The sequence below is a fragment of the Camellia sinensis genome, chromosome 6 (genome assembly GCF_055761805.1).
Source record: "Camellia sinensis isolate YWXY chromosome 6, ASM5576180v1, whole genome shotgun sequence".
Classification (NCBI taxonomy): Eukaryota; Viridiplantae; Streptophyta; class Magnoliopsida; order Ericales; family Theaceae; genus Camellia; species Camellia sinensis.
In genome coordinates this window covers 196,397,243-196,412,434 of record NC_138966.1, presented here as the reverse complement: position 1 = coordinate 196,412,434, position 15,192 = coordinate 196,397,243, and the positions used below count along the sequence as shown (strand labels likewise).

General features: G+C 41.0%; 1 protein-coding gene across 14 annotated transcripts in view; it reads right to left on the bottom strand.

The window, feature by feature from the left end:
• Nucleotides 1-15,192, bottom strand: part of LOC114313042 (PWWP domain-containing protein 1) — a 226,302-nt gene that overhangs the window by 9,295 nt on the left and 201,815 nt on the right. For 10 of the 14 annotated variants that reach the window (XM_082875815.1, XM_082875804.1, XM_082875803.1 and 7 more), the window contains one exon: nucleotides 1,657-1,842. The exons of the other annotated variants lie outside the window; for them this stretch is intronic. The gene's annotated coding sequence lies outside the window, so the exon portion shown is untranslated. The remainder of the gene's footprint in view (nucleotides 1-1,656; nucleotides 1,843-15,192) is intronic. 14 annotated transcript variants of the gene reach the window in all.

The window sequence follows — 15,192 nt, the reverse complement described above, 5'->3', positions numbered from 1 at the left end:
TGTATCACACAAAGGTTTTGGAAACAATCTCTAGACCTTTCAATTTGCTTCAATAAATACACACCACCAACTTCAAGCCCACACACATCCTCTTCAAAGAACCCTTGAACACTTGTAGGGAAAAATTTATTAAGGTTCCAGCAACAAGTCAAGCCAAATGTAGCTCTCCATTTCACCTCAACATCAACCTCCCCAACAGCAGTTAAAAATGTCTATGTTAGCTGCTTTGATTTCTTCGTATAGTGAAGGTCAAAAGAATTGAGTCTAATTCATTCAAGCCATTCATAGGTGCTATCACCATAAAATGTAACCAACATGTGACCCTCTTCCTCTGTGTTACCAAATGATGGAATCATATCCACCTCATATCCATATCCCAAATCTATCAATTTTTCTTTTATCAATGCGTCAAGCATTTCGAGTGCGGTGCCTTCATCCAATGTAGAATCCAAAATATCAAAATCCAAATTGCCACATGCCTCTTACTTCTCCATTTCCCTTTATCACCCTTGAAGGAATCATTTCTTCCTATTCCATCACGGCCATCAAATCTGCTAACTTAGTGCTTCTAGGAGCAAATCTATTGGTGCCCCCAATTGCCAATTCGTTAGATTTGATTCTAGAATCTATACCTTCTTTTTTCTTACCAATTCCTCAGGAATTAATATCATCACAGATCCTAAATTTATTACACAACAATTCATTAATTTCACATTTTTGATAGCCAAATAACCACGTACAATTTTACGTTGAACAGTTTCTTACCACGTATTATTTTACATTGAACAATTTCTTATGCTAAACAATTTCCTAAATTTCTTACACTACACAGTTTCCTTCTTTCAATGCATAACACACAATGCCTTCATCCAATGTAGAATCCAAAAATCAAAATCAAAATTGATGTCTCCCTCTCTCTCTCTGCCATCATCCACTCTTAGACGTAACTATGCATTACAATTGTGAATGTGTTGAGTGCATTCATGCTATGTTAGTTGCAATACTAGTTGTAGCACATAGCAATAAAGCATGCATGGCACGTGTATCAAATGTGCAACATCACTAATTTTTGCATAGTCAAATTCCTTATCTCAAAAAGTTTTTGGAAACCATATCTATCCCTTTCATTCTGCTTCACTAAATACACACTGCCAAGTTCAAGCCCACTCACATCCACTTCAACGAACGTTAGTAGGGCAAAATTTGTTAAGGTTCCAACAACAAAAAGTCAAGCCAAGTGCAGCTCTTCAATCACCTCAAGCAATGTAGAATCAAAAACACAACTTGACATGACTTAAAAACAACTTAGGTTTGAAAAAATAAGTTCAAAAACAGTTTGTATTTAGGAAATTTGTTTTAAAATGGCATGAGTTTAGTAAACAACTCCATCCAAAATGGCAAGCCACTTATCCGGACGAACTCTTCAAATCGATTACAATCTCACTACACTTTTTCAAAAGGTATAACGGCTGCTGAGAAACGTCAATGTTGTTGGTCGGGGCACTGGCATTCTGATAGCTCTTGCTGCTCGTTGCCCCCGCCTTGGGGATATTCCATGTTGATGGCATTGACAATGTGACCAACACAACGATTCTCATGCAGAGCCGGGATTTGGGAAGGAACAGAAAGCTAAGGCTGCAAAGTTGGGGGTATTACCTGATGAATGTTCGCAACATTGTCCTTGATGGTTGTGCGTGAAAATGATACACGATTCAGATAATTGCCAATAATGGAGCCACTGGTTTTGTTAATGCTAGGCAGCATTTTCTCTAACTTAGAACTTGCTTTCCCCTCCAACTTGAATCTGACTTGTCGAGTTGTTGATAGACACCATTTCATCACCTAGCGACAAAGGTCGAGGTCAATGTATTGCATACTCATTATCTCATGAATATATAATAAGATTAAAATATAAGCAAAAGCTAGAAGCCTTATTTAGTTATCATCTTTTAGAGTAGTTTTTTGCATTTACTGCAAATTGTAAAAACAAGACAACTGCTACCAAAATGCCAAGAAAACAAGATGTAGCATTTTTCAATGTGCATTCTTGCTTCGGAGTCAAAAATTGAATTAATTTATGTTCCTGAAAAGCCATAGAAGTAATTTCAATATGTAAATAAAATATTAACTAAGTTCTATGTAACGCCCTCAAAATAATAACAATAAACCCATCAGATAAGACATGAATTTACATTTAAACTAATCGCATTCCTTTCATTCATTAGAATTCCAAGACATAAGTATTACATGTTTAACCTCATAACAAAATGCCCTACGGGCTTACAGCTTTCCAAGTTAACACTTGGTTACAACAAATAGTTCTAACTCGTTTACACATTAAGCCCTTGGCTTGAAATTACATGTAATACATCAAAGTAAAACGACAAAACTATGCCCGCCACAAGCCTCCCAGCTATGTCCTTGGAGGTGGCATGCTTCCTGTACCTGAAAATGATATTCCCATATAGGGTGAGCCACAGCCCAGTAGAAATACACTAAACCAACCATGGATAATGACTAAAACATTAGCAATTGATAGTTGGTCAACACTGATACAATCACATAAATTTCATATTTATGTCAACGACTTACAAGTCCCAATTTCTTTTCATTTTCCCTTTTTCAACAGATAAGCATGCTAGCTCTATCATCATTTCCACAGATATGTATAAAAACTATATCTCACATTCAGATAAGCATAAAAGCTATATCCACATTCTCAACAGATATGTATATCAACAATATCCACAGATAAGCATACAAGCTGTATCCACACTCTACAACAGATATGTATATCAACAATATCCACAGATAAGCATACAAGCTGTATCCACACTTCACTTCACAAAGATAAGCATATGAGCTCTATCTTCACTTCTCTAGACAAGCATATGAGCTCTGTCTACGGAGTACATCCCCTATCTCCTCCAAATACCTATCCGGTTTAGAGGTCCATCCCCTATCTTCCCCTAAACCGCGGAGTACATCCCCTATCTCCTCCTCTACACATAACGTATATAAACACATTGGTTCTATATACAATCACACAATACAAACAATTAATGTATTCTAACAACTGTCAAGTTCCATAACACATTCCATTGATTAGTTTCAGTTTGCCTAATCAACATACATTGTCTACAACAATCTCGACTATCCTCCACCGATAGCCCCAAGCAGTTATTTCTAAAACAGAAAATAAATGCGCAAATGGATATTCAATCAACATTTCATTTCCTCATTTCTCACCAATTAATTATCTCAATTAATTAAACAATGTAATTAGGCCATTTTCCATAATTACCATTTCAACCCTTAGGTCCCATTTTCATCAATGATTCAACAATCATTCTATTTTCTTCATGCCAAACATGCATCTAGGTTTATTATGAATAAAACCCCAACCTTTGTAAAATTACACAAAAGCCCCAAACTTTCACAAAATTACCAAACCAAGCCCAACATCTCAAAATACCAAAATTTAAAGACAAAACCCATAGAGAGGAGTAGGTTATCCCTACCTCAAATTCGGAGCTCCAAGGGAGAAGAAGACAAAACTCAACGTGCTCCAAAACCCGAGATTTTCAGATTAAAATGAAGCCCTCGACGATCAACAACTTTTTTGTAAAGGCCAAAGGTGAGTAAATCACTCCTACTAGATCAAAACCTAGAGAGAAGGTAGTATCTAGAGAGAAAGACTCAACAATGGTGTTTTTGGAAAAGTAAGAGAGAGAAGAGAAAGTGAAAAAGTGATTTGAAAAGTCACAATTTCGGGACTTTAACCCAGGTCTCCGCTCGAGCGTAAAACACCCCGCTCGAGCGGCCACTCACAGACTTCCGCTCGAGCGGCCAACCTCCCGCTCGAGCGCAGAATGCACTCGCCCAGCACTTTTGCAGAACCAGGCCTCCGCTCGAGCTCCCAACCCTACGCTCGAGCTCACAACACTGCACAACAAGATACTGGATGGATGTAATCTACGCTCGAGCGCCAACACCTCCGCTCGAGCGTACAGGCCAAAAATCTGGGCAACTAGTTTTGGTTTCTAAACTCAACCAACCTGCAACAAACCCGCTCAACACATCCTATAACTCAAATACAAAGTAAGAAAGGATGTAAACAAGATAATAAACAACTACCAACATCCACGGACACATGTCCAGATCACTATACAACAAGGGTAAACCTGGGATCGCTATAACCTCCCCCCCTTAAAGAATTTCGTCCCCGAAATTAAACACAAGTTTTCAAAAACAAGTTTTCCTCCATTTTAAACAATGTTACATTTTAACATGCAACAATTCGACCCATTACCGGTCATCCCATCCCTTTAACAAGAGACATATCACAATATGTAAACAACATATGTATTTTCAACATGCATTAACATTATGCACTATCTTTCCAATTTCAACAATATATTCAACACATATAGTGTCACATTCATCTTCCATATGAGGCAAGTTCCAAACATACTTCCAATAATCAAAACATTTTCAATGTTTCACAACTTAAGACATATATAAAAGCTCTTAAGTTCAACAAAAATGTAAAATTTAAATATAAGATTACATATCAACAAACAAGTCCGGATATTTCTCTCGGACTTCCAACTCACGTTCCCAAGTGGCTTCCTCCACTCCGTGATGTTTCCATAAGACTTTCACCAAAGGAATGGTCTTGCCACGCAGGACCTGATCCCGCCTATCCAAGACCCGAACCGGTCTCTCCTCATACGAGGCATCCTCATCTACCTCTAAATCAGTCCAATCCAACACATGTGATGGATCTGGCTCATACTTCCGAAGCATACTCACATGAAACACGTCATGTACCCCGGACAACTGCGGCGGTAAGGCTAACCGATAAGCAACCTCACCAATCCTCTCAAGGATCTCAAAAGGACCAATAAACCGAGGGGATAACTTCCCACTCTTCCCAAACCTCATCAGGCCGCGTCTAGGTGATATCTTCAAAAAGACATGATCACCTACCTCAAACGCCAAAGGCCTCCTCCTACGGTCGGCATAACTCTTTTGTCGACTCTGGGCTGTAACAAGCCTCCTACGGATAAGCTCAACTTTCTCCGTCGTCTCCCTAACCAACTCCGGACCCAACAAAGGTGCATCACCCACCTCGGCCCAACAAACTGGAGACCTACACGGTCGGCCATACAAGGCCTCAAACGGTGCCATACCGATGCTAGACTGAAAACTGTTGTTGTAGGCAAACTCTACCAATGGCAAGTGCCTCTCCCACGTCCCACTGAAATCCAGGACACAACCCCGAAGCATATCCTCGAGGATCTGAATAGTACGCTCGGACTGCCCGTCAGTCTGAGGATGATAAGCCGTACTAAAGGTCAACTTAGTGCCCAAGGCACTCTGCAAACTCTGCCACAACCTAGCAGTAAAACGAGGATCTCTATCTGAGACGATCGTCACTGGGACCCCGTGCAATCTCACTACATCCCGAATATACAAATCGGCAAGGTGATCTACCGAATCTCTCACGCGCATAGGAATAAAGTGCGCCGACTTAGTCAACCGGTCTACAACCACCCAAATAGCATCACTACCCCGCTGAGTCCTCGGAAGACCTACAACGAAGTCCATAGTGACATGCTCCCACTTCCACTCGGCAATAGGCAAGGGTTGCAACAAACCCGCTGGCCTCTGATGCTCGGCCTTCACTTGCTGGCAAGTAAGGCACTTCGATACGAAAACAGCCACATCTCTCTTCATACCCCGCCACCAAAACTGGCGACCCAAATCCTGATACATCTTAGTACCTCCCGGATGCACCGCAAGGCGCGAATGATGAAACTCTCGGAGTACTTCCTCACGGCAAGACTCCGGTACAAACAAACGGTCTCGGTATCTCACACTCAGGTCGGGATACACCGTCAAACCCTTCTCAACTTTCCCACTGGAGATCTTCTCTCGGAGGGATTCTACCTCAAGGTCACCTCTCTGTGCCTCTAACACTCTAATCACAAGTGTAGGCTGCACCATGACAGAAAACAAGGCCGCATCCTCAACAGATTCGCCCAGTAGCAAATCAAACTCGCCAAGTGCTCCCAACATCTCCCATTCCCGGATGGTTATACAAGCTACATCACCAATGGTTTTCCTACTAAGGGCATCGGCCACAACATTGGCCTTTCCCGGATGATAATGTAACTCAAAATCATAATCCTCGATGAACTCCATCCATCTTCTCTGCCTCAGATTCAAGTCTCTCTGTGTAAACAGATACTTCAAACTCTTATGATCCGAGAATACCTCGAACCTCTCACCATAAAGGTAGTGCCTCCAGATTTTCAAGGCAAAGATCACAGCTGCTAACTCTAGGTCGTGTGTGGGGTAATTCTTCTCGTGTATTTTCAACTGACGTGAGCCATAAGCTACCACTTTCCCCTCTTGCATCAACACACAACCCAAACCCTCTCGTGAGGCATCACAATAAACCGCATAACCCAACCCTCTCTCCGGAATAATCAACACCGGAGCGGTGGTCAATCTAACTTTCAGCTCTTGGAATGACTTTTCACAAGTCTCACTCCACACAAACTTGACTCCCTTCCGAGTCAGCCTAGTCAACGGTGACGCTAACCTGGAGAAATCTTTCACAAACCGACGGTAGTACCCAGCTAATCCCAGAAAACTGCGGATCTCAAACACACTCTTAGGCTGTGCCCAATCTTGCACTGCCTCAACCTTGGATGTATCAACAGACACTCCTTCCCCGGATACCACGTGGCCTAAGAATTTGACTTCCCTCAGCCAGAACTCACACTTCCCAAACTTGGCATACAGCCTATGGGCTCTAAGTAACTCAAGCACCACTCTCAAGTGTTCCTCGTGCTCCTCCTTAGATGACGAATAAATAAGGATATCGTCCACAAAGACAACCACAAATCGATCTAAGAACTCCCGGAAAACCCGGTTCATCAAGTCCATAAAGACTGCCGGTGCATTGGTAAGCCCGAATGGCATCACCAAAAACTCATAATGGCCATACCGCGTACGGAATGCCGTCTTCGGAATATCTTCCTCCCTGACCCTCAACTGATGGTAACCCGATCTCAAGTCTATCTTAGAGAAACAACGGGAACCCTTCAACTGGTCAAACAAATCATCTATTCGGGGCATAGGGTACTTATTCTTAACCGTAGCCCGATTCAACTTCCGGTAGTCTATACACAATCTCAAGGCACCATCTTTCTTTTTAACAAAGAGGGCCGGTGCTCCCCACGGTGAAATACTAGGGCGAACAAAGCCCTTATCGAGCAATTCCTGGAGCTGAACTTTCAACTCAACCAACTCTGCTGGAGCAAAACGGTAAGGTGCCATAGAAATCGGCGCCGTACCAGGCACTAAATCAATAGAGAACTCTATCTCTCGGTGGGGTGGCAAACTAACAAGATCTTCGGGAAAGACATCCGAATACTCACAAACCACCCTCGGCAATACATGCTGGGTCTCACCACTCTCACCACTCTCAAAGCTAGCAAGTAGACTACTAAGCTCACTTCGCCCTCGCGAATCATACCCCGGTGGCAAAACACTACCAACCCGGTCTCCCAAGAAATGGAGCCACTCCCCGCTCAAGGTACACAATGTAACCCTCTGGCGGTAGCAATCAATAACAGCCCGGTATGACGATAACCAGTCCATACCCAAAATAACATCAAAACCCTTCATGGGCATGACAACAAACGGAAAAGGAAGCCTATAATCGGCGACCTCAATATCACATCCTCTAACACCCTGTTTCAGGATCAACTCACCGCCCAAAGGCGATACCACACAAATAGGAGATGCTAACTGTGCTAACTCCAATTCCAAAACAGATGCAAATGCAGCAGATACAAAAGAATGAGATGCACCCGTGTCTATCAACACATTAGCAACCGAGTTGCAAAACAGAAAAGTACCTCTCACTACTGATGGAGCTGGTACTAAATCCTGCGCGGTAACAGCATACACGCGCCCCGTAGGCCCCTGGTCTACCTGCTCACCTCTCGGAGCAAAAGACTGCTGCACAGACTGGGATGACGAAGCTCCCGGATTGGCCCTCGAGGCCTGCACAGACTGAGCTGGCTGAAAACCCTGCGTCTGCCTAGAACCAGACGCTCCCGAAGTGGCACTCAACTGTGGGCAAAACCTCTTCATGTGCCCAGGTTGTCCACACTGATAACAAATCAAGAGCTGCCCCCTGCCCAAACTCTGACTCGGCGGCCTAGCTGAAGAAGAAGCAGCTTTCTGACCCCCACCCTTCTGCGGGCAAACAGAAACCTTGTGACCCAGCTGGCCACACTTGTAACAAGTGAATTCTCCCTGACTGCCTCTCCCCGAGCCTACACTAGGCACTGGAAAGGTCGATCTAGAGACTGCACCCTGAGACTGCTGAGGGTTATAACCCTTCTGTCTCCTGCCATCACTCTGACTATCCTGGCTCCTCTTGGAGCCTCTCTGACCCTCATCCTCTTCCTGCATCATAAGCTCCATATGAGCTGCAGCGTCCACTAGGTGTCTATATTCTCGAATATAAGACCCACCAATTCTCAACTTGAGGCCCCGCCTCAACTTCCGCTCAAACTCATAGCAACGGCGTTCCTCAGACGCCACCAGTTCAGGTGCAAACCTAGACAGACTGGTAAAAGTAGCCTCAAACTCGGCCACTGACAAGCCCTGCTGATTAAGCCGGCTAAACTGATCCCTCAGCTTCTCCCTAGCTGCTGCTGATAAAAACCTCTCCTGAAAAGCATTCACAAACGCCTCCCAAGTACCACCAACACGAGCTTTCTCGTACTTCCACCATTGACCCGCATCTCCCTTCAGCTGGAAGGATGCCAAGGTCACTTTCAGTGCTCCGTCCTCGATGCCAAGCATCTCAAACGTCTTCGTTGTCTGTTCGAGCCATTCATCTGCCTTAAGCGGCTCTTTAGGATCCCCGATAAACTCGTCCGGATTACACCGAAAGAACTCCCTCTTCAAGAAGGAAGGCCCTGTCTCAGCTGCCTGATTCCCAGCTCTAAGAATACCTAAAGCTCCTGCTATCTCTCTGGCCAAGGCACCCATAGCCTGCTGACCTACTGGCTCGGCCACATTAGCCTGCCCAACTCCCTCCTGTACTGCCGGAATCTCACCCGGTAACGGTACTTCCTGCCTCGCAGGTCTACCACGCCTAGCACCTCTTCCTCGTCCTGACATCCTAATAAAGGCAACACAGAACGTTAGCACATTCATAGGTGTGCCGAAACTAATCACTCACGTCCTAATGCATGGACAACTGTAATTCACTCCACATAAGCACATAAACACATAAGCACTTACGAACTTCATTTCCGGATAATGATAGTCCCGAGACGTTACTAGAGTTCCGGTTAGAAACAGCATTGATCAAGTGCTTTTCCAACAAGACTCCCAGAAACTCAAGGATCCAATCAACATCCTAGAAATTAAATCCCATACCCACATAGTCACATAAGCATGTTATCAAATGAGCACATAGCATATGGTACTACACCTAAGTCTCTGTCAAGCGAGACAAACCCATTGTGATCCTAATCACTTCCCACGTACCCAAAGTATTCGAACCCGGTACGCTCTGATACCAAGTTGTAACGCCCTCAAAATAATAACAATAAACCCATCAGATAAGACATGAATTTACATTTAAACTAATCGCATTCCTTTCATTCATTAGAATTCCAAGACATAAGTATTACATGTTTAACCTCATAACAAAATGCCCTACGGGCTTACAGCTTTCCAAGTTAACACTTGGTTACAACAAATAGTTCTAACTCGTTTACACATTAAGCCCTTGGCTTGAAATTACATGTAATACATCAAAGTAAAACGACAAAACTATGCCCGCCACAAGCCTCCCAGCTATGTCCTTGGAGGTGGCATGCTTCCTGTACCTGAAAATGATATTCCCATATAGGGTGAGCCACAGCCCAGTAGAAATACACTAAACCAACCATGGATAATGACTAAAACATTAGCAATTGATAGTTGGTCAACACTGATACAATCACATAAATTTCATATTTATGTCAACGACTTACAAGTCCCAATTTCTTTTCATTTTCCCTTTTTCAACAGATAAGCATGCTAGCTCTATCATCATTTCCACAGATATGTATAAAAACTATATCTCACATTCAGATAAGCATAAAAGCTATATCCACATTCTCAACAGATATGTATATCAACAATATCCACAGATAAGCATACAAGCTGTATCCACACTCTACAACAGATATGTATATCAACAATATCCACAGATAAGCATACAAGCTGTATCCACACTTCACTTCACAAAGATAAGCATATGAGCTCTATCTTCACTTCTCTAGACAAGCATATGAGCTCTGTCTACGGAGTACATCCCCTATCTCCTCCAAATACCTATCCGGTTTAGAGGTCCATCCCCTATCTTCCCCTAAACCGCGGAGTACATCCCCTATCTCCTCCTCTACACATAACGTATATAAACACATTGGTTCTATATACAATCACACAATACAAACAATTAATGTATTCTAACAACTGTCAAGTTCCATAACACATTCCATTGATTAGTTTCAGTTTGCCTAATCAACATACATTGTCTACAACAATCTCGACTATCCTCCACCGATAGCCCCAAGCAGTTATTTCTAAAACAGAAAATAAATGCGCAAATGGATATTCAATCAACATTTCATTTCCTCATTTCTCACCAATTAATTATCTCAATTAATTAAACAATGTAATTAGGCCATTTTCCATAATTACCATTTCAACCCTTAGGTCCCATTTTCATCAATGATTCAACAATCATTCTATTTTCTTCATGCCAAACATGCATCTAGGTTTATTATGAATAAAACCCCAACCTTTGTAAAATTACACAAAAGCCCCAAACTTTCACAAAATTACCAAACCAAGCCCAACATCTCAAAATACCAAAATTTAAAGACAAAACCCATAGAGAGGAGTAGGTTATCCCTACCTCAAATTCGGAGCTCCAAGGGAGAAGAAGACAAAACTCAACGTGCTCCAAAACCCGAGATTTTCAGATTAAAATGAAGCCCTCGACGATCAACAACTTTTTTGTAAAGGCCAAAGGTGAGTAAATCACTCCTACTAGATCAAAACCTAGAGAGAAGGTAGTATCTAGAGAGAAAGACTCAACAATGGTGTTTTTGGAAAAGTAAGAGAGAGAAGAGAAAGTGAAAAAGTGATTTGAAAAGTCACAATTTCGGGACTTTAACCCAGGTCTCCGCTCGAGCGTAAAACACCCCGCTCGAGCGGCCACTCACAGACTTCCGCTCGAGCGGCCAACCTCCCGCTCGAGCGCAGAATGCACTCGCCCAGCACTTTTGCAGAACCAGGCCTCCGCTCGAGCTCCCAACCCTACGCTCGAGCTCACAACACTGCACAACAAGATACTGGATGGATGTAATCTACGCTCGAGCGCCAACACCTCCGCTCGAGCGTACAGGCCAAAAATCTGGGCAACTAGTTTTGGTTTCTAAACTCAACCAACCTGCAACAAACCCGCTCAACACATCCTATAACTCAAATACAAAGTAAGAAAGGATGTAAACAAGATAATAAACAACTACCAACATCCACGGACACATGTCCAGATCACTATACAACAAGGGTAAACCTGGGATCGCTATATTCTAAGCATTCGATGACTGAGATACAAGTGATACTTTTTGAGAGGTAACTATGCATTATAATTGTGAATGTGTTCGGTGCATTCATACTATGTTAGTTGCAATACTAGTGGTAAAAAATACCAATATAGTGAACACGGCATGTGTATCAAATGTGCAACATCACTAATTTTTGCATAGTCAAATTTTTATCTAATAATTCACCTTCTCGGCATGTATCACAAAAAGCTTTTGCAAACCATCTCTAGTCCCTTCGATTTGCATCACTAAATACACCACATGCTCTTCAAAGAACCCTTGAACACTTGTAGGGCAAAATTTATTAAGGTTCCAGCAACAAGTCAAGCCAAATGTAGCTCTCCACTTCACTTCAACCTTAGCCTCCCCAACAACAGTTATAAGGGTTTGATTGTTAGTCTGCATAATTTCTTTGTATAGTGAAGATCAAAAGAATTGAGTCTAATTCGTTCAAACCATTCATAGGTGCTATCACCATAAAATGTAACCAACACGTGACCCTCTTCCTTTGTGTTACAAAATGATGGAATCATATCCACCTCATATCCATATCCCAAATCTATCAATTTTTCTTTTGTCAATGCATCAAGCATTTCTAGTGCGGTGCCTTCATCCAATTTAGAATCTAAAATATCAAAAACCAAATTGCCACATGCCTCTTACTTCTCCATTTCCCTTTATCACCCTTGAAGGAATTATTTCTTCCTATTCCATCATGAACATCAAATGTGCCATCTTAGTGCTTCTAGAAGCAAATCTATTGGTGCCCCTAATTGCCAATTCCCTAGATTTGATTCTAGAATCTATACCTTCCTTTTTCTTACCAATTCCACAGGAAGTAATATCATCATAGATCCTAAATTTATTACACTACAATTCATTAATTTGACATTTTTGATAGCCGAATAACCATGAACAATTTTATGTTGAACAATTTCTTACCACGTACTATTTTACATTGAACAATTTCTTACGCTAAACAATTTCCTAAATTTCTTACACTAAACAATTTCTTTCTTTCAATGCATCAAGCATGGTGCCTTTGTCTAATGTAGAATTCAAAAAATCAAAATCCAAATTTATGTATCCCTCTCTCTGCCCTCCTCCAATCTTAGAGGTTGAGTTGAGTGCATTATAATTGTGAATGTTTTGAGTGCATTCATGCTATGTTAGTTGCAATACTAGTTGTAGCAAATAGTAATAAAGCGTGCATGACACATGTATCAAATGTGCAACATCACTAATTTTGCATAGTTAAATTCCTATTGTATCTCAAAAAGTTTTTGGAAACCATATCTATCCCTTTCGATCTACTTCACCGAATACACACCGCCAGGTTCAAGCCCACTCACATCCACTTCAACGAACGTTAGTAGGATGAAATTTATTAAGGTTCCAACAACAACGAGTCAAGCCAAGTAAAGCTCTTCAATCACCTCAAACAATGTAGAATCAAAAAAATTGAAATCCAAATTGCTACATGCCTCTTACATCTCCATTTCCCTTGATCACTATTGAAGAATCACAACTTTGTTTTCCGTCGCAGCCATCAAATGTGCCAACTTTGTATCCTCATAGATCCTAAATTTTCTACAACAACAATTCATTGATTTGAAATTTTTGATAGCCGAATTACCATATACAATTTTACATTGAACAATTACTTACCGTGTACAATTTTACACCGAAAAATTTCCTAAATTTCTTACACAACAATTTTCCTTCTTTCAATGCATCAAGCATTTCAAGCATGGGGCCTTCATACAATGTAGAATCCAAAACATCAAAATCCAAATTGACGTCTTAGTCTTTGCTTTTATCCAATGTGAAACGTAACTATGCATTATAATTATGAATATGTTATGTGCATTCATGCTATGTTAGTTACAATACTATTTGTAGCAAATATCAATAGAGCGTGCGTAGCACATGCATCAAATGTGCAACATCACTAATTTTTAAAGTTCTTTGTAATACTTCACTTTCTAGCCTTGTATCACTAAAAGTTTTTAGAAACCATCTCTAGCACTTTCAATCTGCCTCATTGAACATACACCATCAGGTTCAAGCCCACTCATATCCACTTCAAAGAACACTTGTAAGGCAAAATTTGTTAGTGTTCTGCCAACAAGAAGTCAAGCCAATTACAACTCACTGGTTTACCTCATCCCTAGCCTCCCCAACAACAATAAAAAATGTCTAATTATTAGTTTGCTTTGATTTCTTTGTATAGTGAGGATCAAAAGGAACGAATCTAACTGGTTCAAACCATAAAATGCGACGAACACATGATCCTCTTCCTTCGTATTATATATTGATGGAGAAGCTAAAGCTTCATCAAATATTTTCCCTAGCCACCAAAAATGTTATTTGACCTTTCCCCAAACCATATCTCCCAACTCATGTCCATATCCCAAATTTTTCAATTTTCCTTTCTTCAATGCTTCAAGCATTTCAATTGCGGTGCCTTCATCCAATGTAGAATCTAAATCAAAATCCAAATTGTCATCTAGCTTCTCCATTTCCCTCGATCACCATTGAAGAAATCACAAATTTCATTTCCATTACGGCCATGAAATGTGCCATCTTAGCTACAAATCTAATTGTCAACTCCATAGATTTGATTATAGAATCCCTACCTTCCTTTTCTTACCAATTCCTCTGGAATTAATATCATCACAGATCCTAAATTTCTTACACTAAACATTCATCGATTTGACATTTTTGATAAACGAACTATCACATACTATTTTACACTAAACAATTTCTTATGTTGAACAATTTTCGTTCTTTCAATGCATCAAGCATTTCAAGAGTGGTGCATTCATCCTATGCAAAAACAAAATCAAAATTGATGTCTCCCTCTTTGCCTTATTCTAATGTTATGCATTATAATCGTGAATGTGTTGTGTGCATTCATGCTGTGTAAGTTGCAATACTAGTTTTAGCAAATAGTAATAAAGTGTGCATGGCAAGTGCATCAATTGTGCAACGTCACTAATTTTTGTATAGTCAAATTTCTATTTAATACTCTCTCATCTCATATCATAAAAAGTTTTTCGAAACCATCTCTAGCCCTTCCTATCTGTTTCATTGAATACACACTTCCAGGTTCAAGCCCACTCACATCCACTTCAAAGAACACTTGTAGACCGAAATTTGTTAAGGTTCCACAACAACAAGTCAAGACAAGTGCAACTCTCCCGTTCACCTCATCCTAACCTCCCTAATAACAATTAAAAATGTCTGAGTGTTAGCCTGCTTTGATTTCTTTGTATAGTGAATATCAAAAGGAATGAGTTTTACTTGTTCAAACCATTCACAAGTGCTATCGCCATAAAATGCAACCAACACACGACCTTCTTCCTTTGTATTATAGGCTGATGAAGAAGCTAAAGTTTCATCAAATATTTTCCTTGGCCATTACAAATGTGACTCGATTTTTTCCCAAACCATATCTCCCACCTCATAACCATACCCCAAATCTTTC